At 36.1% G+C, this 26,995-nt stretch overlaps 1 protein-coding gene across 1 annotated transcript in view; it reads left to right on the top strand.

Moving 5' to 3' along the window:
- LRP1B (LDL receptor related protein 1B) overlaps positions 1-26,995 on the top strand; it is a 2,049,143-nt gene that overhangs the window by 1,031,655 nt on the left and 990,493 nt on the right. The window lies entirely within an intron of this gene.

Below are 26,995 nucleotides of genomic sequence, written 5' to 3'. Positions count from 1 at the left end.
AAAAGAAGTAAAAGAGTAATTAAGAGTAAAATATATGGGCTTCCCTCATAGCTAAGTTGGTAAAGAATCCACCTGCAATGCAGGAGACCCCGGTTTGATTCCTGGGTTGGGAAGATCTCCTGGAGAAGGGATAGACTACCCACTCTGGTATTCTTGGGCTTCCCTTGTGGCTCAGCTGGTAAAGAATCTGCCTGCAATGTGGGAGACCTGGGTTCGATCCCTGAGTTGGGAAGATCCCCCAGAGAAGGGAAAGGCAACCCACTCCAGCATTCTATTCTAGAGAATTCCATGGACTGTATAGTCCATAGGATCTCAAAGAGTAGAAGACTGAGCGACTTTCAGTTTCACTCTCACTTTATAAAATAAATTGCCAAGTTGGCCGCTCCAACACGTAACAAGGCTTATTTACTTTGTATATATAATGCAAGGGAAACAATCCCTTTTAGAAACTTGAACCTCGGTATTTTAAGCCTAAAAATGGTGTGTCTTAAAATTGGCATATAATGCTTCATTCTTCAGGGACTAGATAGTAAAAGGGTCATTTGTCAGCCTTGGCATTATTGAGATTTCAAGCCAGGTAATTTTTTATTTTGTGGGATCCTGTAGATAAAATGATATTTCATAGCATCCATAGGCTGTGCACCCTACATTCAAGTAGCATATCCTTCATCAAGTTGTAACAACCAAATATGTTTCTATATATTGCCAGATGTCCGTGAGGGTGAGAGAGGGCCCTGATATTGCCTCTGTTTGGGAACCATTGCTCTAGTGCAAGTCACCTATTATATTCCTTCCAATCATTAATAATTTCCAAAGTGGACATATGTGCACTTATGGCTGAGTCATGTTCATATTTGACAGAAAACAACAAAATTCTGTAAAGCAATTATCCTGTAATTAAAAAATTAAATAAATAAAATGTGAATAGAAATTTTCAGGTAAAGTTGCAGGTTAAAATATATGTTTCTTAAAATACTAATAATAACAATAACAAAAATGAAAAACAAAATTCCAAGCTACTCTACAAAGATAGCCATATATATAAAGGAGATACTGTTATAAATAGTCCATTAACTGTAAAAGGATAACTGTAGCAGGATTATCATAAAGAGGGCTAGGAAAATGGGAATATAATCAAACGTATGATGTATAACAAAAGCAGTTCTAAAAAGGAAGTTGATAGAGATAAATGCCTATTTTAAATTAAAAACTAAAGATCTCAAACAACCTAATGTCACACTCAAAAGAACTAGAAAGATAATAAACTAAGCCAAAATTTAGCAGATGGAGGAAATTTTAAAAAAAATCAGACAAGGAATAAATGAAATAGTGGTAAAAAAAGACAATAAAACAGATAAGTGATAATAAGAAATTTTTTTAAAAGGTGAAATTACCAAGAAAAAATATAGAGACACCTCAGTTGATGTAAGTGTGTGGGAAAGAAGGCAGTAATCACAGAAGTGCTCAATACAAAATATCATGAAACTACCATGAACAATAAAATGTGAACAAATTGAACAACCTAGAAAAATTGGTATATTTTTAAAAACATATAATCTATCAAGACAGAATCATGAAGAAATAGATAATATGAGCAGACTAATTACCAGTAGGTGAGTGAATTTGTAATAAAAAATCTCCCCCCAAGTAAAGTCCTAAGACAGATGGCATCACTGGTGAATCTGCCAAACAATCAAAGAAGATTCCTTACCAGTTCTTCTCAAACTCTTCCAAAAATTAGAAAGGAGGGAACACTACCAAAGGCATTTTATGAAGCTAGTATTACCTTGACACCATACCTAGCCAAGGATACTTCAAAAGAAGAAAAGTACAGAGTTTCTTGACTAGATACAAAAAATTATTTTAAAAACTTAACAAATTCAACAGTATGTAAAAGAGTTATGTATCATGACTGAGTGGAATTTATTCGAAGAGGGCAAAGATGGTCCAACTTCTACAAATCAATAACTGTAATGTACCACATTAATGCATAATGAAGTATAAAAATCATGTGACTGTTCAAAAGATGCAGAAAAGATTTTGACAAAATCCAGTCTCCATTTTTGATAAAAACTATCAGAAAACTGGGTATAGATGGCATAAATCTTTTTTTATCACAATGAAATAAATTTATTCAACATTGTTAACAGTGCTGTTTAACTTCACTTAAGAAAGGCAATGCCAAAGAATGCTCAGATTACCGCACATTTGTACTCATCTCACATTCTAGCAAAGTAATGCTCAAAATTCTCCAAGTTGGTCTTCAACAGTACGTGAATATGAACCTCCAGATGTTCAAGCTGGATTTAGAAAAGGCAGAGGAACAAGAAATCAAATTGCCAACATCCGTTGGATCATCAAAAAAGTGAGACAGTTCCAGAAAGAACATCTACTTCTGCTTTATTGACTATGCCAAAGCCTTTGACTGTGTGGATCACAATAAACTGTGGAAAATTCTGAAGGAGACGGGAATACCAGACAATCTGACCTGCCTCTTGAGAAATCTGCATGCAGGTCAGGAAGCAACAGTTAGAACTAGACATGGAACAACAGACTAGTTCCAAATCGGGAAAGGAGTACGCCAAGGCTGTATATTGTCACCCTGCTGATTTAACTTTTATGCAGAGTATATCATGCGATCTGCCAGGCTGGATGAAGAACAAGCTGGAATCAAGATTGCCAGGAGAGATATCTATAACCTCAGATATGCAGATGACACCACCCTTATGGCAGAAAGCGAAGAAGAAATAAAGAACCTATTGACGAAAGTTCAGTTCAGTTCAGTTTAGTTCAGTTGCTCAGTTGTGTCTGACTTTTTGCAGCCCTATGAACCACAGCATGCCAGGCCTCCCTGTCCATCACCAACTCCCGGAGTCCACCCAAACCCATGTCCATTGAGTCAATGATGCCATCCAACCATCTCATCCTCTGTTGTCCCTTCTCCTCCTGCGCTCAATCTTTCCCAGCATCAGGGTCTTTTCCAGAGTCAGCTCTTCACATCAGGTGGCCAAAGTATTGGAGTTTCAACTTCAACATCAGTCCTTCCAATGAACACCTAGGACTGATCTCCTTTAGGATGGACTGGTTAGATCTCCTTGCTGTGCAAGGGACTCTCAAGAGTCTTCTCCAACACCACAGTTTAAAAGCATCAATTCTTCTGCGCTCAGCTTTCTTTATATTCCAACTCTCACATCCATAGATGACCATTGGATAAACCATAGCCTTGACAGGCAGACCTTTGTTGGCAAAGTGATGTCTCTGCTTTTTAATATGCTGTCTAGGGTTGGTCATAACTTTCCTTCCAAGGAGTAAGTGTCTTTTAATTTCATGGCTGCAATCACCATCTGCAGTGATTTTGGAGCCCAGAAAAATTAAGTCAGCCACTGTTTCCATTGTTTCTCCATCTATTTGCCATGAAGTGATGGACCGGATGCCATGATCTTAGTTTTCTGAATGTTGAGCTTTAAGCCAACTTTTTCACTCTCCTCTTTCACTTTCATCAAGAAGCTCTTTAGTTCTTCTTCACTTTCTGCCATAGGGGTGGTATCATCTGCATATCTGAGGTTATTCATATTTCTTCCGGCAATCTTGATTCCAGCTTGTGCTTCTTCCAGCCCAGCATTTATCATGTTGTACTCTGCATACAAGTTAAATAAGACATACTCCTTTCCTATTTGGAACCAGTCTGTTGTTCCATGTCCAGTTCTAACTGTTGCTTCCTGACCTGGATACACGTTTCTCAAGAGGCAGGTCAGGTGGTCTGGTATCCCCATCTCTTTCATAATTTTCCACAGTTTATTGTGATCCACACAGTCAAAGGCTTTGGCATAGTCAATAAAGCAGAAGCAGATGTTTTTCTGGTACTCTCTTGCTTTTTTGATGATCCAGTGAATGTTGGCAATTTGATCTCTGGTTCCTCTGCCTTTTCTAAAATCAGCTTGAACATCTGGAATTTCATGGTTCACGTATTGCTAAAGCCTAGCTTGGAGAATTTTGAGTTACTTTATTTGCCTGTGAGATGAGTGCAATTGTGTGGTAGTTCGAGCGTTCTTTGGCATTGCCTTTCTTTGGGATTGTAATGAAAACTGACCTTTTCCAGAAACTGAAAGAGGAGAGTGAAAAATTTGGCTTAAAGCTCAACATTCAGAAAAAAAAGATCATGGCATCTGGTCCTATCAGTTCATGGCAAATATATGGGGAAACAGAGGAAACACTGAGAATGAGAGACTTTATTTTTCTGAGCTCCAAAATCACTGCAGATGGTGACTGCAGCCATGAAAGTAAAAGACGCTAACTCTTTGGAAGGAAAGTTATGACCTACCTAGACAGCGTATTAAAAAGTAGAGACATTACTTTGTCAACAAAGGTCCATCTAGTCAAAGCTATGTTTTTTTCCAGTAGTCATGTATGTGTGTGAGTTGGACTATAAAGGAAGCTGAGCACCAAAAAATTGATGCTTTTGAACTGTGGTGTTGGAGAAAACTCTTGAGAATCCCTTGCACAGCAAGGAGATCCAACCAGTCCATCCTAGAGGAAATCAGCCCTGAATATTCATTGGAAGGACTGATGCTGAAGCTAAACTCCAATACTTTGGCCACGTGATGTGAAGAACTGTCATGTGAAAAGAGCCTGATGCTGGGCAAGATTGAATGTGGGAGGAGAAGGGGATGACAGAGGATGAGATTTTTGGATGACATCACTGACTCAATGGCATGAATTTGAGTAAACTCTGGGAGTTGGTGGTGGACAGTGAAGCCTGGCATGCTGCAGTCCATGGGGTCGCAAAGAGTCAGACATGCCTGAGTAACTGAACTGAACTATGTTTTAATTTATTTATTTTAATTGGCAGGTAATTACTTTACAGTATTGTGGTGGTTTTTGCCATATATCGACCTGAATCAGTCATGTGTTCACATGTTTCCCTCCATCCTGAACCCCTCCCACCTCCCACCCCATCCTTCTGGGTTGTCTCAGAGCACTGGCTTTGAGTGCCCTACTTCATTCACTGAGCTTACACTGATCATCTGTTTTACATATGGTAATATACATATTTCAATGCTATTCTCTCATATCATTCCACCTTCACCTTCTCCTACATAGTCCAATAGTCTGTTTTTACATCTGTGTCTCTTTTGCTGTCTTGTATATAGGATTGTCATTGCCATCTTTCTAAATTCCATATACTTGCATTAATATACTGTTTTAGTGTTTCTCTTTCTGACTTACTTCTCTCTGTGTAATAGGCTCCAGTTTTATCCACCTCATTAGAACGGACTCAAATGCAATCTTTTTTATACTGAGTAGTATTTCATTGTGTATATGTATCACGACTTTCTTATCCGTTCATCTGCTGATGGACACCTAGGTTGCTTCCATGTCCTAGCTATTGTAAACAGTGCTGCAATGAACTTTGGGTTACATATGTCCCTTTCAATCCTGTTTTCCTTGGTGTGAATGCCCAACAGTGGATTGCTGGGTCATATGACAGTTTTATTTCCAGTTTTTTTCAGGAATCTCCATGCTGTTCTCCATAGTGGCTATACCAGTTTGAATTCCCATCAACAGTGTTAGAGGGTTCCCTTTTTCCACACCCTCTACAGCATTTATTATTTGTGGACTTTTTGATGGCAGCCATTTTGACCAGTGTGAGATGATACCTCATTGTGGTTTTGATTTGCATTTATCTGATAATGAGTGATGTTGAACATCTTTTCATGTGTTTGTTAGCCAGCTGTATGTCTTCTTTGGAGAAATATCTTTACATATAAAAGCCATATACGAAACATCTACAGTTAACCTCATACTCATTGGTGAAAAATATGATTGATTTCCTATAAGATACGGAAAAAGGCAAAGATGCCACCCTTGCCACTGTTATTCAGTATAATAGTGGAGGTCCTATCCAGAATAATTAGATGAGAAAAGAAATAAGAAGCATCTAGTTCAGAAAGGGAAAAAAAATTGTCTCTATTTGTAGATAATATGATATGCAATGACATATATAGAAAACCCTAAAGATTCCACAGAGAAAAATCCCTGTTAGAACTAATACATGAATTCAATAAAGTTCTAGAAAAGAAAATCAATACAGAAATTTTGTTGCATTTCTATATACTAACAACAAACTTTCAGAATAATAAACTAAAAATGTGTAATTGCATCAAAAAGAATGATATGTATAAATAAATTTAGCCCAGGAAGTGAGAGACATGTACTTTGAGAACTATAAGACATTGATGAAAGAAATTGGAAAAGGTAAAAAGAAAAAAAAATGGAAAAATGTTTTAGGCTTGTGTTTTGGAAGACTCAATGTTGTTAAAATGTTCATGCTAACCTCCTCCCCAAAATCAACAGATTCAATGGAATCTTTATTAAAATTTCAATGACATTTTTCACTAAAAAAAAAAAAAAATATCTAAAATTTGTATGGATCTACAAAAGACTTGGAGTAGCCAAAATCATTACAAGAAAGAACAAAGCCAGAGGTATGATATTTTCTGATTTCAGATTATATTACAAAACTCTAGTTAACAAAATAGTGTGGTATTGGCACAAAATCAGACACATAGATCAACTGGACAGAATAGAGAGCTCAGAAATAAACCAGTAAATATATGTCATCTACGATTGTTGTTGTTCAGTCACTCAGTTATTGTCTGACTCTTTGCTACCCCATGGACTGCAGCACACCAGATTTCTCTTTCCTTCTATATCTCCCAGAGATTTCTCAAACTCATGTTCATTGAGTTGGTGATGCCATCCAACCATCTTGTCATCTGTCTCTCCCTTCTCCTCCTGCCTTCAATCTTTCCCAGCATCAGGGTCCTTTCCAGTGAGTCATCTCTTCATGTCAGGTGGCCACAGTATTGGAGCTTCAGCATTAGTTCTTCCAGTGAATATTCAGGGTGATTTTCTTTAAGATTGACTGATTTGATCTCCTTCCTGTCCAAGGGACTCTCAAGAGTCTTCTCCAACACCACAGGTCAAAAGCATTAATTCTTCAGTGCTCAATCTTCTTTATGGTCCAACTTTCGCATCCGTACATGACTGCTAGAAAAACCATAGCTTTGAATATACCTCAAAGTGGTGTATATACCTCAAAAACCATACCTTTGTTGGCAAAGTGATGTTTTTGCTTTTTAATATACTGTCTAGGTTTGTCATAGCTTTTCTTCCAAGAAGCAAGTGTGTTTTAATTCCATGTCTGCAGTCACTGTCCATAGTGATTTTGGAGCTCAAGAAAATAAAATCTGCCACTGTTTCTGCTTTTCCCCCATCTAGTTGCCATGAAGTAATGGGATCACTCGAAATAAACTAATAAAAGAAGTTTTTATTAGGGCCGAGAGAGTTATTAGTTTTTTAAAAAACAATTTTTATCTATGTATTTGGTTTTACAGTCTAATTTTTAAAGGTTTAAAATGTGATGATTTAATACACATATGCAGTGTGAAATGATTACCACAAACAAATTAACACATTTATCACCTCACATAATTTTAACTTCGTGTGTGTGTGTGTGTACATGTGGTGGGGACACTTAAGGTCCATAAAAGAAGGTTACTCTTTAATTATAAAAGGAACATTTTCTCAAGAATTTCTAAAATATCTAAGAAAACTGTGTGGACCTAGGAATGCCACTCCACTTTAGTATAATTTTCACAGATTTAATGATTTGGAAAAAGGAGCAGTGACCCAAAAAAAGTCTGAGTCAGATTTGTCTGTGAGTGTCCAAGAGTCTCCAGCGGAGGTGTGGGTTGAGAGTGGCCTGCCATGGTGTCGGGGCACTGAATACAACAGTGCTGGCATAAGTTCTTTTGACCTTATGCCTCAGGCCAAACTATAAAGAGGGAACACAGCCCCACCTGTCAACAGAAAATTGGATTAAAGAGATCTGCTGATCATGGCCCTGCCCATCAGAGCAAGACTCAGATAGCCCCACAGCCAGTCCCTCCAATGAGGAAGCTTCCACAAGCCTCTTATCCTTATCCCTCAGCTGACAGACAGAATGGAAACCAAAATTACAGAAAACTAACCAAACTGATCACTAGGATCACAGCCTTGTCTAACTCAATGAGACTATGAGACATGCCACATAGGGCTACCTAAGACGGACGGGTAATGGTGGAGAGTTCTGACAAAAGGTGGTCCACTGGAGAAGGGAATGGCAAACCACTTCAGTATTCTTGCATTGAGAACCCCATGAATAGTATGGAAAGGCAAAAAGATATGACCCTGAAAGATGAACTCCCCAGGTGCTCAATGCTAGGTGTTCAATATGCTACTGAAGAAGAGTGGAAAAATAGCTCCAGAAAGAATGAAGGGGCTGAGCCAAAGTAAAAACACCACCCAGTTGTGGATATGACTGGTGATGGAAGTAAAGTCCTATACTGTAAAGAACAATATGGCATAGGAACCTCAAAAGTTAGGTCCATTAATCAAAGTGAATGAGAAGTGGTCAGACAGGAGATGGCAAGAGTGAACATCGACATTTTAGAAATCAGTGAACTAAAATGGTCCTGAATGGACAAATTTAATTCAAATGACCATTATATGTGCTACTGTCTGCAAGAATCCCTTAGAAGAAATGGAGTGGCCTTCATGGTCACAAAAGAGTCCAAAATGCGGTACTTGAGTGCAATCTCATAAACGATGGGAAGATCTCTGTTCGTTTCCAAGGCAAAGATTCAATATCACAGTAATCCAAAACTATGCCCAGTAATCCAAGTCTATGCCCCAGCCACTAATGCCAACAAAGCTGAAGTTCTATGGAGACCAACAAGACCTTCTAGAACTAACACAAAAAAACAATAACTAAATAAATAAAGATGTTATTTTCATCATAAGGGACTGGAATGAAAAAGCAGAAAGTCAAGAGATACCTGGAGTAACAGGCAAGTCTGGCCTTCAAGTACAAAATGAAGAAGGGCAAAGGCTAATAGAGTTTTGCGAAGAGAACACAATGGTCATAGCAAACACCCTCTTCCAATAACACAAGAGACAGCTCTACACATGGACATCATCAGATGGTCAATACCAAAATCAGATTGATTGCATTCTTTGCAGCCAAAGATTGGAGAAGTTTTATACAGTCAGTAAAAATAAGACAGGGAGCTGACTGTGGCTTAGATCATGAAATCCTTATTGCAAAATTCAGACTTAAATTGAAGAAAGTAGGGAAACCACTAGACCATTCAAGTGTTACCCAAATCAAATCCCTTATGATTATACAGTGGAAGTGACAAACAGATTCCAGGGATTAGATCAGATAGATAGAGTGCCTGATGAACTATGGACGGAGGTTCATGACATTGATCTACCAAAAGACTTTCCCATAACTTTAGAAGTCCAGGAGTGTAGCTTTTATATCAATAAAACAAAATAGAACAATGGAGACCTGTTTTATATTGATTTAAGCTCTGAGTGTATACCATTGCAACAGCTAACTAGCTGTCAGTTGAGAAGTGTATCCATAAATTATTTGATTATGTTCTCTACAAACTTACCTTAAATATATTTTTCTTTTTTCCTTTTCATTTATTTTCTCATTTTTTTTTCCTTTTCCCTGGCAAACTCTGTAATATCATGTGGTTAAGAGTTGTAATTATTTAGTCAGAACACGACATTAGAAATGTCTGTTAAGATTTTCAATATACTTTGATTGAAAGATTTAAGCATGTGTGTGTGACAGTAGCTCAGTTGTGTCCAACTCTTTGCAACACCATGGACTCTACAGTTCATGGAATTCTCCAGGCCAGAATACTGGGGTGGGTAGCCTTTCCCTTCCCCAGGGGATCTTCCCAACCCAGGGATCAAACCCAGGTCTCTGGCATTGCAGGCAGAGTTTTTACCAGCTGAACCACCAGAGATGCCCATAAACACGTGTGTATGAAGATAAAGAGCCCTGGCTGTAACTGCCATTAAATATTCAAAGATACAGCAATGAAACACCAGGTGTTAACAGAGGAAATATCCAAATTTCAGGGTATTTAATCCTTAAGTGAATATTTAATGTTAACCTAGAAAATGAGTTATATTATCAGTTGCTTTTAGTTAATAAGTAAAAATAAAAGTGTGTAAGAAAATTTGAAAAATCTAGTCATTGAAAAGAAAAACAAATATCATTTCCTAACTCAAAATGAAAACTCAAATTTATATCTTTGAGTAAATGCAGCCTAGTAGTTAGAGTTTAAATAAATTTTTTTAGTGACATAGATGAAATTTTACATATGGTTTCTCACCTTATGTTTTCTCATACACAAATGTTTTGTTCTGTCAACGTCCATTGCCTTTTCTTCTATTAATGGCCACATAAATTTTTGGGGGTGACCATGCTTATATACTGGAGAAGGAAATGGCAACCCACTCCGGTATTCTTGCCTGGAAAATCCCATGGATGGAGGATCCTGTTAGGCTACAGTCCATGGGGTTGCAAAGAGTCAGACATGACTGGGCGACTTCACTTCACTTCACTTCATGCTTATATACAGTATATTTAGATTTGAATAGGATTGACCTTAATCCCATTTTCTCCAGGATTTATTTGAATGATTCTAGAATTTGCCTGCAATGCAGGAGACCCCAGTTCTATTCCTGGGTCGGGAAGGTCCCCTGGAGAAGGGATAGAGTACCCACTCTAGTATTCTTGGGCTCCTCTTGTGACTCAGCTGGTAAAGAATCCACCTGCAATGTGGGAGACCTGGGTTCAATCCCTGAGATCCCCTGGAGAAGGTAAAGGCTACCCACTCCAGTCTTCTGGCCTGGAGAATTCCATGGACCGTATAGTTCATGGGGTCACAAAGAGTCGGACATGACTGAGCGACTTTCACTTTTTAATCTAAATTAATCAGAATATTCCATCACAGAAGCCGTAATAGTTTAGGCAATGGTATGACTCACTGTAGGTTGGTGATTATAAAAATTCAGTAGGAAAAATAATATTAGCTAATGCTTTTATGTACTTAGCTTCTTTTTTAAGATGTTTAGATAGATGAACTAATTCTTCATAAGTTCTGGGTGATAGAGATCAGTACTATCCCTTTTACAGGTAAAGAAATTATGACTCTTTAGAGCTGGTGAAGCTAACCGCATGCCCAGGGTCAGAGTCGATAACTGAAACTAAGTATGTCTCACTCACTAGTATGATAATATCTTAAAAACTTTGTAGTGCTGAAAGGGTTGGAGGAAGGTTATCTCTCAATGTAGGAATTCAGGTGAAAGCCTAGAGCTGCCAGGAGCCACCATGTAGAATCTGAGAATGGTCAATTCAGAGGAAAAGAGGAGAGTGATGAAGAGAAAAGGAGAGTGAATCCCTGATTCTTTCCAGTGATATAGTATAAGCCTTTTTTAAATGCCAGTTATGCAAGAAGCCAATGCTAACTGGAATTTCAGTCAGTGAGCCAATAATAAATTATATCTCTTCATTTCATTTGATATCATTTCATTTTGCCAGTTCAAATTGGGATTTTTTTACTCGAAACCAGAGTACCCAATAACATTTTCCCTCAATTCCAGGAAGGCTTTGTTTCAGTATTGGATTATCTCTACTGAGCCACTCTTTTGCATAATAGTTAAGCCAAACATTCTCCCATATTCTTTGATTTATTCTTTATCTCCTTACTCTTACGGTTTCCATACCACCAACAAATATTCCTGTATAAATATTAAAGCACTGTTTTCAACGCTGTGACACAGAACTGACCTTATTTTTCTGAATTCTTAAGAACTATGCATTCTGCATAGTTTTATTAATAGTGAGCTTTTCATCTTCTGCCCTCCAGACCAGCTATGGGCCTCAACATTTTATAAAACATGAGAAAGCTTCATTTTCTCTACATAATCTACTACTCAGTAAAGAAAATGAGAGCAGTCTTAATAAGTGAATGTGTGACTGGAACATAGTCTTTTTTTTTTTTTTTTAATTGGAGGATTTAAAACTACAGAGTAAACTTTGAGAACACAATTAAAATCACATATTCCAAATATAAAATTAGTTTCAGTCACCTGGGCATTCATTGTCAGCAATCAAGTCTATTGTGATATTCATAATTTTTAATGATTTTTAGGTTCAGCTATGACTTTTCCATGGGTTTCTCTCATAGCTCAGTCAGTAAAGAACCTGCTTGCAATGCAGGAGACCCAGGTTTGATTCCTGAGTTGGGAAGAACCCCTGGAAAAGAAAATGTCAACCTACTCCAGTATTCTTGCCTGAAAAATCCCATGGACAAGGGAGCCTGGCAGAGCTCCACAGTCCATGGGATCACAAGAGGCAGACAAGACTTAGCGAATAGACCGCTACCACCATGTTTTACCGGCAGCACTCATCAGGCTTTCAAAAACTCTGTTCTTTTTGTAGTATATCTAAGTGTATATATATATATATATATATAAGTACATCTAAATATATATGTAAGTATATCTAAGTATATATATCTAAGTGTATATATATATATGTATATCTAAGTATATATATATATACACACATGTATATCTAAGTGTATATATATATATATAGATATATACTAAGTATATATATCTAAGTGTGTGTATATATATATCTAAGTATATATATATATATACACACACACATGTATATCTAAGTGTATATATATATAGATATATACTAAGTATATATATCTAAGTGTGTGTATATATATATATATCTAAGTATATATATATACACCAAGTATATATATACACATGAATATGTATATATATATATATATGATCTTGTGAGAATTATTCCTAGCTATTACATGTTATAAACTTGTTAAAACTCAGTATAATCCAAAGGGACTATTAGAAATGAAACTGCCAAAATAATATTCACCTAATAAAACATCCCTTTGGATGTTTTTCAGGTATAGTAGTTAAAAGCCTATGTTTGTAACTTGAAGCTCAGATACAAATTCCAACATTGATCCTTATTAGTTGTTGTTTTATAAAATATTATATTGTGAACAATATATTTTAAAGTATTGAAGGAACAAGACATTTAGCTTTTTTTTTTTTTAACTTCAATGAACCTTTCAGTATTAAGGCAGGCAGTTCCAGGAAGCCTTTACATCTTGCCTGCAAGAAGCACAGCTTCGAATCTTATCAAAAGATCAGAAATTCTGGTAAGCTGGTTGGTTCTTTCGAGTCCAGGAAGTGGCATTGTTCTGGCCAGTATTCCAGGAATGATGACATATAAGCAGCAGTTCTGAGAACCTACAGAGATGTGGGCACTTTTCTCCCTTCTATAACTAACATCTAAACTAATTTCCTAATGCTAAGTATATTAGGCTGATGTGCTTTAGACCTTTTGCTTGAGTCTTTAAAACTGAATTTGGCAAAGCATTTAAAATTAAAACACTAGGGAAAGTATCCCATGACAGAGGAATTGACAAGATTATCCAATAAGTCTTTTTCACCTTTCATTTCATATGGTTTTAAAGCTGGCCTAACTTGATATTCATAGAGGATTTTTTTTTTTCATATAATGAAAAAGTGAAAATTCTGTTAGCATCATTATTTAGACAGTTTGTACTACTTCATGATTTAATAAACTCTACTTTCACCTGGATGGGAGAACATATACATAGAATCAAATAGCATAAAAAGGGCATTTTGCATTTTATTTTAATTCATAAATTTATATAAATTTTCCCATATCATATTCTGTACTTTTCCTTTAAATTACCATTGATAGAAGTTCTGCTGTACTGAAATTCTAAATCAAGTTCAACCCATATATCTTTCTGTTCCCTAATTTGTAGTTTCATGACATTGGCAATTTAAATTATATAGTTAATTACTTGATAAAAGCTGGCAAAGATGTATTTTTGTTAATTAATTTAACTATAAAATTAGGTATATTTTAGCTAATCATTTTATATCCATTATCCCACTATGTGTGTTGCCTGAAATATAGTAGAGACATTAAATTGTTTGAATGAATGATATTAAAAAATATTAAAGTAGGAAGAAAAATAAAATTTCTCGTCCCTTGCTTTTCAGTAAACAAAACTCTCTTTTAAAGTTGAGGAAATCGAGGATAGAAAATAGTTACTTTTGTATAGATTAATTTCCTCTTTACTAAATTTCATTACCTCTCTGCAATTTAGGAATCTTAGACTTTTATGCAAACTTTAAAACAGTTGTATTAATGAAAGTGAATAGTGAGAATTCAGAATGAGTACAGTCACGATTTGTCTAGTTCATTAAGGGCCTGGCTCGATATCTTTGTCTTCTTTTATTCTAACTTCCAGTTATTCTTGTATCAAACACTCATCACCACGCCTGAACAGACATATGGGATAAGTTGACAGAACATCTAACTATATGCTTAGAGCTTTGCACAGACTTAAATATATAGCATATGTTCTTTTCTAAGACGGCACTTTGATGGATTCTAAATGAATTTTTTGAGTGGCCCCATGGTTGTATTTGATCTTAACTTTATTTATCAATAATGACGAATATGGTCCTCTCTTCACCATCTGCAGAAGGTATGTACTATAGTAATGAATCATGCCAAACATAATTCAGAAGCCATTTCTATTTGTATGAAGGAAGTATTATGTGATGTTTCTGGAGTAAATTTCCCTCCTTAATCATGCTTTGCTTTGGGCAATTAGTTTGTATTCTCTGAGCACACATCAACTGACAGCGGGGGAAATACCGTCCTGAAGTATTCTGGGAAAATGCTTTAAAATATTGCAGCTGAACCATTAGCAGATACTCAGCTCTGTATATGACATGGGAAAATGGCAAGGAATCTAGTGCTGTCTAGATTATTAGACTGAGTATTATCTAGGCTGAGTATTACTCAGTCTCGGTGATCAAATCTTGTACCTCAAAAATAACTACATACATTTCTAATTTAACCTAAGTTGTTCTCATCATACCAACTTTATAAAGGAGATTAATTATACTAGGTAGCTTAATAAAGGAAATTTAAGAGCAAGTGGAAGTTCAGTTTATTGTTCTGTCAAGTCTGTATGTATATAAACAGATGGCAACTTAAGGTTATTTTAATGCATTTCTCTCTACAATGCTATGTTTTCTTTGTTCATTTTTTTTTTTTTTTTACCATTTTGAGTTGTAACTGGAAACTCACCCTTTCACAAACTTTATACAGAAAATAATACTTGACATTCTCGTGGTATTCATTATTCATTATGTTTTAGGTACTAGAAGGACGTAAATCCTAAGGCCTTTTGCACTATGTAGATAAAATGCAATTGCGTTCTACAGCAAATGTTTCCATTATGCATGCTAACAAATACATTTCCAGTAAATATTTTTTAAAGATTTGTTTTGGATCATATTTATGAATAAGAGGCTTCTATTAAAAATGTGCGATTCTTTGTATATTTTTCTTTCACTATTAACCTCTCTCCTCAGAGAGAAATCTGCCTCTCTCCAACCCTCTCTCTGCCACACACACACACACATATGCACACACACCTTTCAGCATTAGGAGAGTATTTGAAATACAGCCTTCAGTTTTTTTTTATTTTGGAGTATCAAAATGCATGTTAATTGTAGTTAGTGAAAACATTTGTGTTTTAATGTTAAACTTCCTAATCTTACCCTTGAAGAAACTGCAGGAATATATACCTTGGATTTATGAAGTGTGGTTTCTTTAATGATAGTTTACATGAATTTTAATAACCCGTATAGCTAAGGCATAATAGTAAATTAAATATAATAATATAGAATATGAATAATAAAGCCTGTACCACAGATATGGCCTGTAGTAGATTTATACAAGTGAATCTCTCACTATTGCTTATTTTTTATTAGTGATTTTCAATGTGATGACATCTATTTTCTTAAAAGTACACAGTGATTTGTACTTTACTTCTTCCTGTTGGCAGCATACTTTATTTAGGATCCCCTTTTTATTTTTTTTCTTTTTTCTCTTCAGTTGAGTGATTCAGTCCTGGCCTAGTAAAACCCCAGAGAGACAGAGTCAGCTCCAAAGAGAAGGCTATATTTAATTTGAGTTCTGAAGAGCTATTAGAAGTTAATTGGGTATTGGACTGTTGAATGATGGATTTACTGGTAGGGAATGACAAATTAAAATATACAGCAAGGCCAGAGACAAAAGGTAGCCGAGGTATACATGTTGTGTGCATGCTAAGTCACTTCAGTTGTGTCCTACTCTTTGTGACCCTATGGGCTGTAGCCCACCAGGCTCCTCTGTCCTTGGGATTCTCCAGGAAAGAATACCGGAATGGGTTGCCATTTTCTTCTCCAGACGATCTTCCCGAGCCAGGGATCAAACCTGTGTTTCTTATGTCTCCTACCTTGGCAGGCAGGTTCTTTACCACTAGTGCCAGTCAGGAAGCAGGGGGACATAAGAAAGGAGAAAGAGAGAGAAAGGCAAGAAGAAATTTGAAAGAGCTTTGAATAGTTTAATATCGCCCAAGTATAGCACGCATGGGAGAAACTGGCAAGAAAACCATGCTAGACAGAAAACAAGGGGCCAGGTGTGGAGGGTCTTCTATGCCAGGTAAGGAGATTAGATCTTATTTTGTGACAGATGCTGTCAAGCAGTTTTATATGGAAAATGACACAATGAGATTTTATTATTATTTATTATTATTTTAAAATCACTTTAGAATACTTACTTATTATTGAAGTTCATAGTTTAGGGTTTACTCCTCATATTGTATATCCTATAAATGTGTAATGCCTTGTGACCATCATTTTTTCTTCTCTTTTTCTAATTGAAATATAGTTGATGTATGCTACTATATAAGTTACAGGTTATAAAAAACATGTATATATACTGTAGGTATATATATGTATATAAAAACCTGTATATATACCACTATATAAGTTATAGGTTATAAAAAAGTAGTGATTTATAATTTTTAAATGTTATACTCTATTTATAATTATTATAAAATGCTGGTTATATTCCCTGTCCTGTAAAATATATCCTTATAGCTTATTTTATGTATAGTAGTTGTACATCTTAATGGCTTACCATTACCTTGCTCCTCTCCTCTTTCTTCTCCCCACTGGTAACCACTACTCAATTATCTATTTCTGTGAGTCTGCTGCTTTTTTGTTATATTTGCTAGTTTGTTTTATATTTTAGATTCCACATGTAAGTGATATGACAAAATATTTGCCTTTATCTATCTGACTTATTTCACTTAGCTTAAAACCCTCCAAGTCCATCCATGTTTTTGCAGAGATAAAATGCCATTATTTTTTATGATTAAATAGTAAGGCAATGGCAACCCACTCTGGTACTCTTGCCTGGAAAATCCCATGGACAGAGGAGGTAGGCTGCAGTCCATGGGGTCGCTAAGAGTTGGACACGACAGAGCGACTTCACTTTCACTTTTCACTTTCATGCATCGGAGAAGGAAATGGCAACCCACTCCAGTGTTCTTGCCTGGAGAATCCCAGAGACGGGGGAGCCCGGTGGGCTGCCGTCTAAGGTGTCGCACAGAGTCGGACACGACTGAAGCGACATAGCAGCAGTGTCCTATTGTATGTGTATGTGTGTATACATATATTTGTATGTATATACATGCACACATATATTATATATATATCTTATGAAGAGACATGACCATATGTCATATGTCATATATATATGTATATACATAAAACATTGTTTTTATCCATTTATCCGTTCATCTGTTGACGAGCTCTTAGACTACCTCTGTGTGTCGTCAATTGTAAGTAATGCTACTATGGACATAGGAGTGACTGTATCTTTTTGAATTACTATTTTCTATATTTTATTTTGAAATCATGTGTTTGAGTGTATATTAAAGTAGTGTCTTTTTGTCAATATATTTTTCTGTTTACAAGTTTGTATAAAAGTGAATGCATCTTCAGTGAACTTTGTGCCAATTAAGCTTGTAATACAAAACTGGTTAAATCTGTCAAAAAATTTTTTTAAAAAGACTTAATTTTAAAAAGATGATTTTTATGCAATGAAGAGAATGAGCTATAATAAAAACCTGAAGGACAAAGATCTGACTGCAGTCTGTGGTTGTATTCCAGCTGAGGTTAGTATAGAAGGTCAATATGGATGAGGAGAGGATAATTTGAAATGTATTAAGGCAGTAGAACCATCAGGGCAAGATAACTGGATGTTTCAGCTGCACAGGGGAAAGGATCAAAGGGTGACTTCCTAGTCTCTTGTTGGGGTGATTTAGTGGATTGTGCTGCCAATCACTGAGATAGGAAACAGAGTAAGAGAAGATTGCCTCTGTGTGTGTGTGTGTGTGTGTGTGTGTGTGTGTGTGTGTGTGTGTGTATGTGTGTGTGCGTGCCTGTTGTTTCTTGTGTGTTTGGAAAGGACATTATGCTTTCCATTATAAATTGTTGAGTTTGAGATTCCAGTACGTCTAGGTGGCATTGTCTAACAGACAATTAGGCATATGAGTCTTGATCTTAGGGGAGGTGTCTGAGCTTGCAGTTCTAAAAATAGAAGAATCATCAGTAGTTGAAACTATGGAAATTTGTAAGATTCTTCATCTATCCATTCATTAACCATTAATGCAACACACATATAAAAGGATATCTTATATGCATATTATAATGCTAAGGGCAGCATATAATTAATTATTATGACTTTGGTGTGAGCATTTACAGAGAAAGAAACAGTATAACTGAGCTTTTATGGGTTATTTAGTATGGATGAAACATATTTCTAGCTGTATTACAGCTATAGCTCCTTTAGTCTTTACAATGATCTTATGAAGTAATCTCTATCTTCATTTTATAGAAAAATAAGCTATGGAAAAAGCAGTTGCAAATTTTGTTTAATGTTACATATAAAATAAGTCTCCAAATCTTAATATCTTTTGCATTATGTTTGAATCCTCTTCTTAGAATACTTCCTTAAAAGAGATTTTGTTTAGGGGGAAAAATAAAACAGATAATGCCAATATATTAAAAGGCACGCAGTATTGTGAGAAAAGACAGATACTGTGATTAAGTACATTTTATTTGTAAATAAAATACAAAAGATTCTGGAGAGAATAATTTGAAATAAAGATTTTCTATCTTGAGAGCTTTTTTTCATTTTTCCTGTGATGCTCATGGCCTTTAAACAGCAGTTCATTCTGCTTAGGTATTGCCAGTCAGGTTCAAAGTTGATGTTAGAAAAAGCAACAATAGCAAAAGCAAGTAAAAAAAGGCATGCTGTTGAAAAATGTTAGTGACATGAAATCACATTAGGGTGTTCAAAGTTCTATTAGGTGTGTCTTTTATTTTTCCAGAATTAAAAGGATATATAAAAGCTATTTATTTTGTACATTTTTATGTTTTGTAATTTTATGCATTACCAAAGAAAATAACAGATTTCTAAGCACTAAATACCAGCTTTTTTTAATCAGTCTAATAATTTGTTTTCTAATACCTCTTATATACATCATTTCACAAACATGAAACTCTATTGCATAATTTTTTAGAAGTAGGAATTGACATGTATTTTGAATTTAATATGTATTTCCAAACAATCATCTGTAGATTGGAATAAGGAACATTTTATGAATATTGTATGAATGCTCATTTACTCTTCAACTAATTTAAAATTTCTGTTAGCAATTTTTAATCTTTACTAATCTGCAAAGTGAAAATAGTGTTTAAACATAATTATAATTTGCATTCCTCTCATTATAAATGAAAGTAAGTGGACTTTCATAAGTTTAAAGCCACTTGCATTTGCCCATTTTTCTACTGTTGTTTTTAATTTGCTCTATTAGTATTAAATTTAAGGTATTTGTTACATGTGTGATAAATATTTCCCAGTTTGGTAATTAGCTGTGAATTGTAGCTTTCTTCTTTTCCTTTGTAGATTTCTTCCTTAAGTTCTTGAATTCATTAAAGTTGTTTTTCTAATGGCCATTCTCATTCGTTTCAAATGTAAATAAAATTTCTCTCCTGCATATATACATACATATATATATTTAATTATTCCATTTTTACTAATACTTTAAGGCCTTGGTTTATATGATCAAATTCTGTATCCACTTGCTTTAATCACTATAAGTTTAAAATAACATTAAAAACTAACAGGTCTAAATGCAACAATTCTGTATTCTTTTCCAAAATTGTTTGTAGAAGTTCTCTGCTGATTTCAGTTAATTTTTTTCTATATGAACCTTAGATTTAGCTTTTTTTATCTTTACCTTATCTTTATTTTTGTTCTATTATACGATAAGCTTTTTAACTATCTGTTCATTGAAAAGAAATCACTTTTAGTAGATTAATTTTTTGCCTGTAAACTATTGAATTACCTTATGAAAGATTTTTAGAGATTCCCAGGTGGCTCAGTGGAATGTAAAGTCAAGTGGACCTTAGGAAGCATCACTACGAACAAAGCTAGTGGAGGCAATGGGATTCCAGTTGAACTATTTCAAATCCTAAGATATGATGCTGTGAAAGTACTGCATTCAATATGCCAGCAAATTTGGAAAACTCAGCAGTGGCCACAGGACTGAGAAAGGTCAGTTTTCATTAGAATCACAAAGAAAGGCAATGCCAAAGAAGGTTCAAACTACCGCACAATTGCACTCAACTCATATGCTAACAAAGGAATGCTCAAAATTATCCAAGTCAGACTTCAACAGTACATGAACCATGAACTTCCAGATGTTCAAGCTAGTTTTAGAAAGGGTAGAGGGGCCAGAGATCAAAATGCCAACATCTGCTGGATCATCAAAAAAGCAAGAGAGTTCCAGAAAGACATCTACTTCTGCTTTATTGACTATGTCAAATCCTTTGACTGTGTGGATCACAACAAACTGTGGGAAATTCTTAAAGAGATGGGAATACCAGACTACCTGACCTGCCTCTTGAGAAACCTGTATGCAGGTTAGGAAGCAACAGTTAGAACTGGATGTGAAACAACAGAATGGTTCCAAATCGGGAAAGGAGCATATCAAGGCTGTATATTGTCACCCTACTTATTTAATTTATATGCAGAGTACATCATGGGAAATGCTGTACTGGATGAAGCACAAGCTAGAATCAAGATTCCCAGGAAAAATAACAATAACTTCAGATGTAAAATGACACCACCCTTGTGGCAGAAAGCGAAGAAGGACTAAAAAGCCTCTTGATGAAAGTGAAAGAGGAGAGTGAAAAAATTGGCTTAAAGCTCAGCATTCAGAAAACTAAGATCATGGCATCTGGTCCCCATCACTTCCTGGCAAATAGATGAGGAACAGAGGAAACAGTGACTGATTTTACTTTGTGGGGCCCCCAAATCACTGCAGATGGTGACTGCAGCCATGAAATTCAAAGACGCTCACTCCTTGGTAGAAAAGCTATGACCAACCTAGACAGCATATTAAAAAGCAAAGATGTTACTTTGCCAACAAAGGTCCATCTAATCAGGGCTATGGTTTTTCGAGTAGTCATGCATGGATGTGAGAGTTGGACTATAAGGAAAGCTGAGTGCCAAAAAATTGGTGCTTTTGAACTGTGGTGTTGGAGAAGACTCTTGAGAGTCCCTTGCACAACAAGGAGATCCAAACAGTCTATCCTAAAGGAAATCAGTCCTGAATATTCACTGGAAGGACTGATGCTGAAGCTGAAACTCCTATACTTTGGCCACCTGATGCAAAGAACTGACACATATGAAAAGACTCTGATGCTGAATGATTGACAACAGGAGGAGGAGGAGACACAGATGATGAGATCGTTGGATGACATCACTGACTCAATGGACATGAGTTTGAGCAATTTCCAGGAGTTGGTGATGAACAGGGAATCATGGCATACTGCAGTCCATGCAGTCACAAATAGTTGGACATGACTGAGCAACTGAAGTGAACTAAGGTGGCTCAGTGGTAAAAAAACAAAGTAAAACAAAAAAAACTGCCTTCCAATGCAGGAGACATGGGTTTAATCCCTGGGTTAGAAAGGTCTCCTGGAGAAGGAAATGGCAATCCACTTCACTATTCTTGCCTGGGAAGTCCCATGGACAGAGGAGCCTGACGGGTTATAGTCTGTCTGTACGTGCATGCGTGCTCAGTAGCTTCAGTCCTTTCCAACTCTTTGAGACCCCATGGACTGTAGCCCTCCAGGCTCCTCAGTCATGGGGATTCTCCAGGCAAGAATACTAGTGTGGATTACCATACCCTCCTCCAGGGCATCTTCCCAGCCCATACAAATGAAGTCGCTCAGTCGTTTCTGACTCTTTGTGACCCCATGGACTGTAGCCTACCAAGCTTCTCTGTCCATGGAATTTTCCAGGCAAGAATACTGGAGTGGGTTGCCATTTCCTTCCCATGATCTCTTGTGTCTCTCCTGCATTGGCAGGTGGGTTCTTTACCACTAGGGCCCTCTGGGAGTCCATGTGGTTGCAAAAGAGTCAGACACAACGTAGCCACTAAACAAGACCACCAAAAGATTTTAGTTGAGTCTCTTGGATTTTCTAGGTATAAAATAATCAAATATTATAATTTTACAGAATCATATCCAATTTTATTCATGCCATTGTTATCTTTTATCGCACAGGCTTTTACATTCAGAAAAATGTTAAATGACAGTAATCATAGTAGACATCATTTATCTTAGTTTAATGTAAAATTTCCTACTCTACATTTGTGAGTATAGTCCTCATGGTGAAATTTAGTATCTAGCTGGACAATTATTCCTCAGTAAACTTTTCAAAAGATCTTGATAATTTCTTAGTACCTGTTTATCATGCTGAGACTTAAAATGATATTTAGTCCATAATCAAATCTACTTGGGAGTTTTCTTTGGAATTGCATTAAATATATCTTAATTTGTAAAACATTGGTACTTAATAGCATTAGTACGTTATTTTCCTTTCCATGACTGTTTATTCAGCAATTATTTCAACTTTGTCAATGAAACTGTAAGACTGGAGTGTGTGTGTTTGGGGTGGAGGTGGGGTTTTCATTTTTTCATCTGTTATTTCTTAGTTATATTCTTATATTATGGTACTGTGGTGTATGAGATATTCTTTTATTTCAATTTTTATTATTTTGCTATATAGGAACAGTCTAGATTTTGTAAATTTAGAAAAAAATTATTGGACATTTTACTGAATCATCTATTTAATTAAAATAGCTTTTTATAGTTGCATATAAGTTACATTTCTCTCTTTTCAATTTATTTATACCTTTAAAGCACATACTGAAGTAATAATAGAACACCCTTGGTTTTGTAGGGATAACAGGTATCATTATTTAATCCTGATTTTAATAAATGGTTATTGTTCATTACTACCTAATATTTGCTGTTTTAGTTTATTTAATAACAATTATCTTGTTTAGATAATTTGGTTCCAGTCCTGTTTTCCTTCATTTTTCCTCTCAACCAACTGCTGCATTTTGCCAGGAATAAAACAAATAATGATATCTTGCCTTCCTGGATCTTGCATTCCAGTAGGTGAGGATACAGATAATAATACTACTAATAGCAACAACAGAACAGACTAAAGTAATGTAGTGTGAGCAATGAAAGTGGTGATTGTTAAAAGGAAGCACTTTTTATGTAGGGGATAAAGTCTTTTCAAAGGAGTGTTTGAAGTATAAACAAGCTCATCATAGAGGACCTCAATGGGGAAGTGTCTTTAAGAAAAAACCTCAAGGTAAAGAAGGAGGTAGCAATGCATCTCTCAAGAGGAGGAGCAGTCTAGACAGAAGAGTGTGTGCTAAGATTCTCAAACGAGACTAAAGATTGAATGTTTGAAGAACAGCAGAGAAAATGGTATATTTAATGCAGAGTGAACAAGGGAGAGAATAGAATGAAATCAGAAACATAAGTCTGGGGAATGGATCCTGTAGGGCTCGATTAGAATGGCATCAGCAGAGTGTAAAATGAGAGGAGAAAAGATCCTGACAATAAATCCAAATAACTATTTCACACAGTTTTGCCATAACATGAAGAAGGGGAGGGGGTAAATTGTTAGCTGGGGAAAAAATGAAGTCAAGAAAAGTTAAACAATTTTTTTAAGTAAAAGATAGTGGTACGTGTTTATGCCAAAGGAAAAGACAAGGTGTAGAGTGACAAACTTAGGGTGACAAATTGAGGGTGCAGGCAAGAATGGAGTATTCTGCTGGAGCAGCATCCAAGAGCAGACAGGATGTAGGTGTTCCAGTCCATAATGGAAGGGGTGTATTCTACCTGTGACAGGTAAATCAAGCATAATAGCAGGACAGATGGTAAACCACACGAGTACAGTCGCAAATAAGTGGATAGATCTGTTGGTGATAGAAGTTTACTTCTACTTGCTTCTAATTTTTCTGTAAAATAGGAGACTAGGAACAAGTATAAGAAATGAATTATTAGAAGTTTGAACCAAAGAAGAAATCAGATAGAAATCTAAGACAGTGTATCTCAAACTAGTTGTGGAGAAGCACCAGATTTTTTGTTTGTTTGTTTTGATTTCCAACAGATGGTGGAATGATGCTTTTATAAGTCACAATAAAAATAATTATTTAAAAATTAAAATCTAAAAATAAATAAATACAAATTTAATTAAAATATTATATTCATTGGATGTAAAATTGCTCTGTCAAATTGCTGTAAATTATCCAAATTATTTTTTAAACTCCACTACTTATCTTTTTGTGGGCTGGTAGCAAACATTTTATTGACTTCTGTAGTACAGATCTGAGAGAGTAGGAGCAACAGTAAACCTAAGAATTATAGTGTGATTTCTGTGATTCCTGAGACCTCAGTCATGAAGGTATAATGAGATCAGTAGAGGAGTAGAAACATATTTTTATTTCTACTCTTCCAGGTTTTGACCTGGGACTCTGTAACAATAGGCAAATTAGCAAGAGAAAAACAAGTAGAAATTTATCAGTGTATTTCTTATATATTATACATTGGAGAAACACAGGGTTGTGTAACTCAAGAGTTGATAAAAGCTTAGGCTTATATAACATCTTCAGTTCAGTTCAGTTCAGTCGCTCAGTCCTGTCCGACTCTTTGTGACCCCATGGACTGCAGCACGCCAGGCTTCCCTGTCCATCGCCAACTCCCAAAGCCTTCTCAAACTCACGTTCATTGAGTCAGTGCTGCCATCCAGCCATCTCATCCTCTGTCGTCACCTTCTCCTCTGTTGTCAATCATTCAGCATCAGGGTCTTTTCACATGAGTCAGTTCTTTGCATCAGGTGACCAAAGTATAAGAGTTTCAATTTCAGCATCAGTCCTTCCAGTGGATATTCAGGACTGATTTCCTATAGGATGGACTGTTTGGATCTCCTTGCTGTGCAAGGGACTCTGAAGAGTTCTATCAAACACCATAGTTCAAAAGCATCAGTTCTTTGGCTTTCCTTATAGTCCAATTCTAACGTCCAAACATGACTACTGGAAAAACCAAAATTGACTCGTTGGACCTTTGTTGGCAAAGTAATGTCTCTGCTTTTTAATATGCTATCTAGGTTGGTCATAGCTTTTCTCCCAAGGAGCAAATGTCTTTTAATTTCATGGCTGCAGTCACGATCTGTAGTGATTTTGGAGCCCAAAACATAAAGTCTGTCACTGTTTCCCGATCTATTTGCCATGAAGTGATGGGACCAGATGCCAGATCTTAGTTTTCTGAATGTTGAGTTTTAAGCCAACTTTTTCACTCTCCTCTTTCACTTTCATCAAGAGGCTCTTTAGTTCTTCACTTTCTGCCATTAGTGTGGTGTCATCTTTATATTTGAAGTTATTGATATTATTCCTGGGAATCTTGATTCCAGCTTGTGCTTCATCCAATCCAGCATTTCTCATGATGTTCTCTGCATATAAGTTAAATAAGCAGGGTGACAATATACAGCCTTAACCTACTCCTTTCCCTATTTGGAACCAGTCTGTTGTTCCATGTCCAGTTCTAACTGTTGCTTCTTGACCTGCATAAAGATTTCTCAGGAGGCAGGTCAGGTGGTCTGATATACCCATCTCTTTAAGAATTTCCCAAAGTTTGTTGTGATCCACACAGTCAAAGACTTTGTCATAGTCAATAAAACAGAAGTAGATGTTTTTCTGGAACTTTCTCCCTGTTTCAATGATCCAGTGGATGTTGGCAATTTGATCTCTGGTTCCTCTGCCTTTTCCATCTCCAGCTTGAACATCTGGAAGTTCATGGTTCATGTAATGTTGAAGCCTGACTTGGAAAATTTTGAGCATTTCTTTTCTAGCATGTGAGATGAGAGCAACTGTGCAGTAGTTTGTTCATTCTTTGGGATCAGAATGAAAACTGACCTTTTCCAGTCCTGTGGTCACTGGTGAGTTTTCCAAATTTGTTGTCATATTGAGTGCAGCACTTTCACAGCATCATCTTTCAGGATTTGAAATAGCTCAACTGGCATTCCATCACCTCCACTAGCTTTGTTCGTACTGATGCTTCCTAAGGCCCACTTGACTTCACATTCCAGGATGTCTGGCTCCAGGTGAGTGATCACACCATTGTGATTATCTGGGTCATGAAAATCTTTTTTGTATAGTTCTTCTGTGTATTCTTGTCACCTCTTCTTAAGATCTTCTGCTCCTGTTAGGTCCATACCATTTCTGTCCTTTGTTGAGCCCATCTTTGCACGAAATGCTCCCTTGATATCTCTAATTGTCTTGAAGAAATCTCGAGTCTTTCCCATTCTATTTTTTCCTCTATTTCTTTGCACTGATCACTGAGGAAGGCTTTCTTATCTCTCCTTGATATTGTTTGGAACTCTGCATTCAAATGGATATTTCTTCCTTTTTCTCCCTTGTCTTTCACTTCTCTTCTTTTCACAGCTATTTGTAAGGCCTCCTCAGACAGCCATTTTACCTTTTTACTTTTCTTTTTCTTGGGGATGGTCTTGGTCAGTGCCTCCTATACAGTGTCAGGAATCTCCTGTCCATAGCTCTTCAGGCTCTCTATCAGATCTAATCCTCAGAATCTATTTGTCACTTCCAGTGTATAATTGTAAGGGATTTGATTTATGTTACCTGAATGGGCTAGTGGTTTTCCCTACTTTCTTCAATTTAAGTCTGAATTTGGCAATAAGGAGTTCATGACCTGAGCC

Source organism: Cervus canadensis, chromosome 15 (genome assembly GCF_019320065.1).
Source record: "Cervus canadensis isolate Bull #8, Minnesota chromosome 15, ASM1932006v1, whole genome shotgun sequence".
Lineage (NCBI taxonomy): Eukaryota > Metazoa > Chordata > Mammalia > Artiodactyla > Cervidae > Cervus > Cervus canadensis.
The sequence above is the reverse complement of the archived record's forward strand: the minus strand, read 5'-3'. Positions and strand labels throughout refer to the sequence as shown.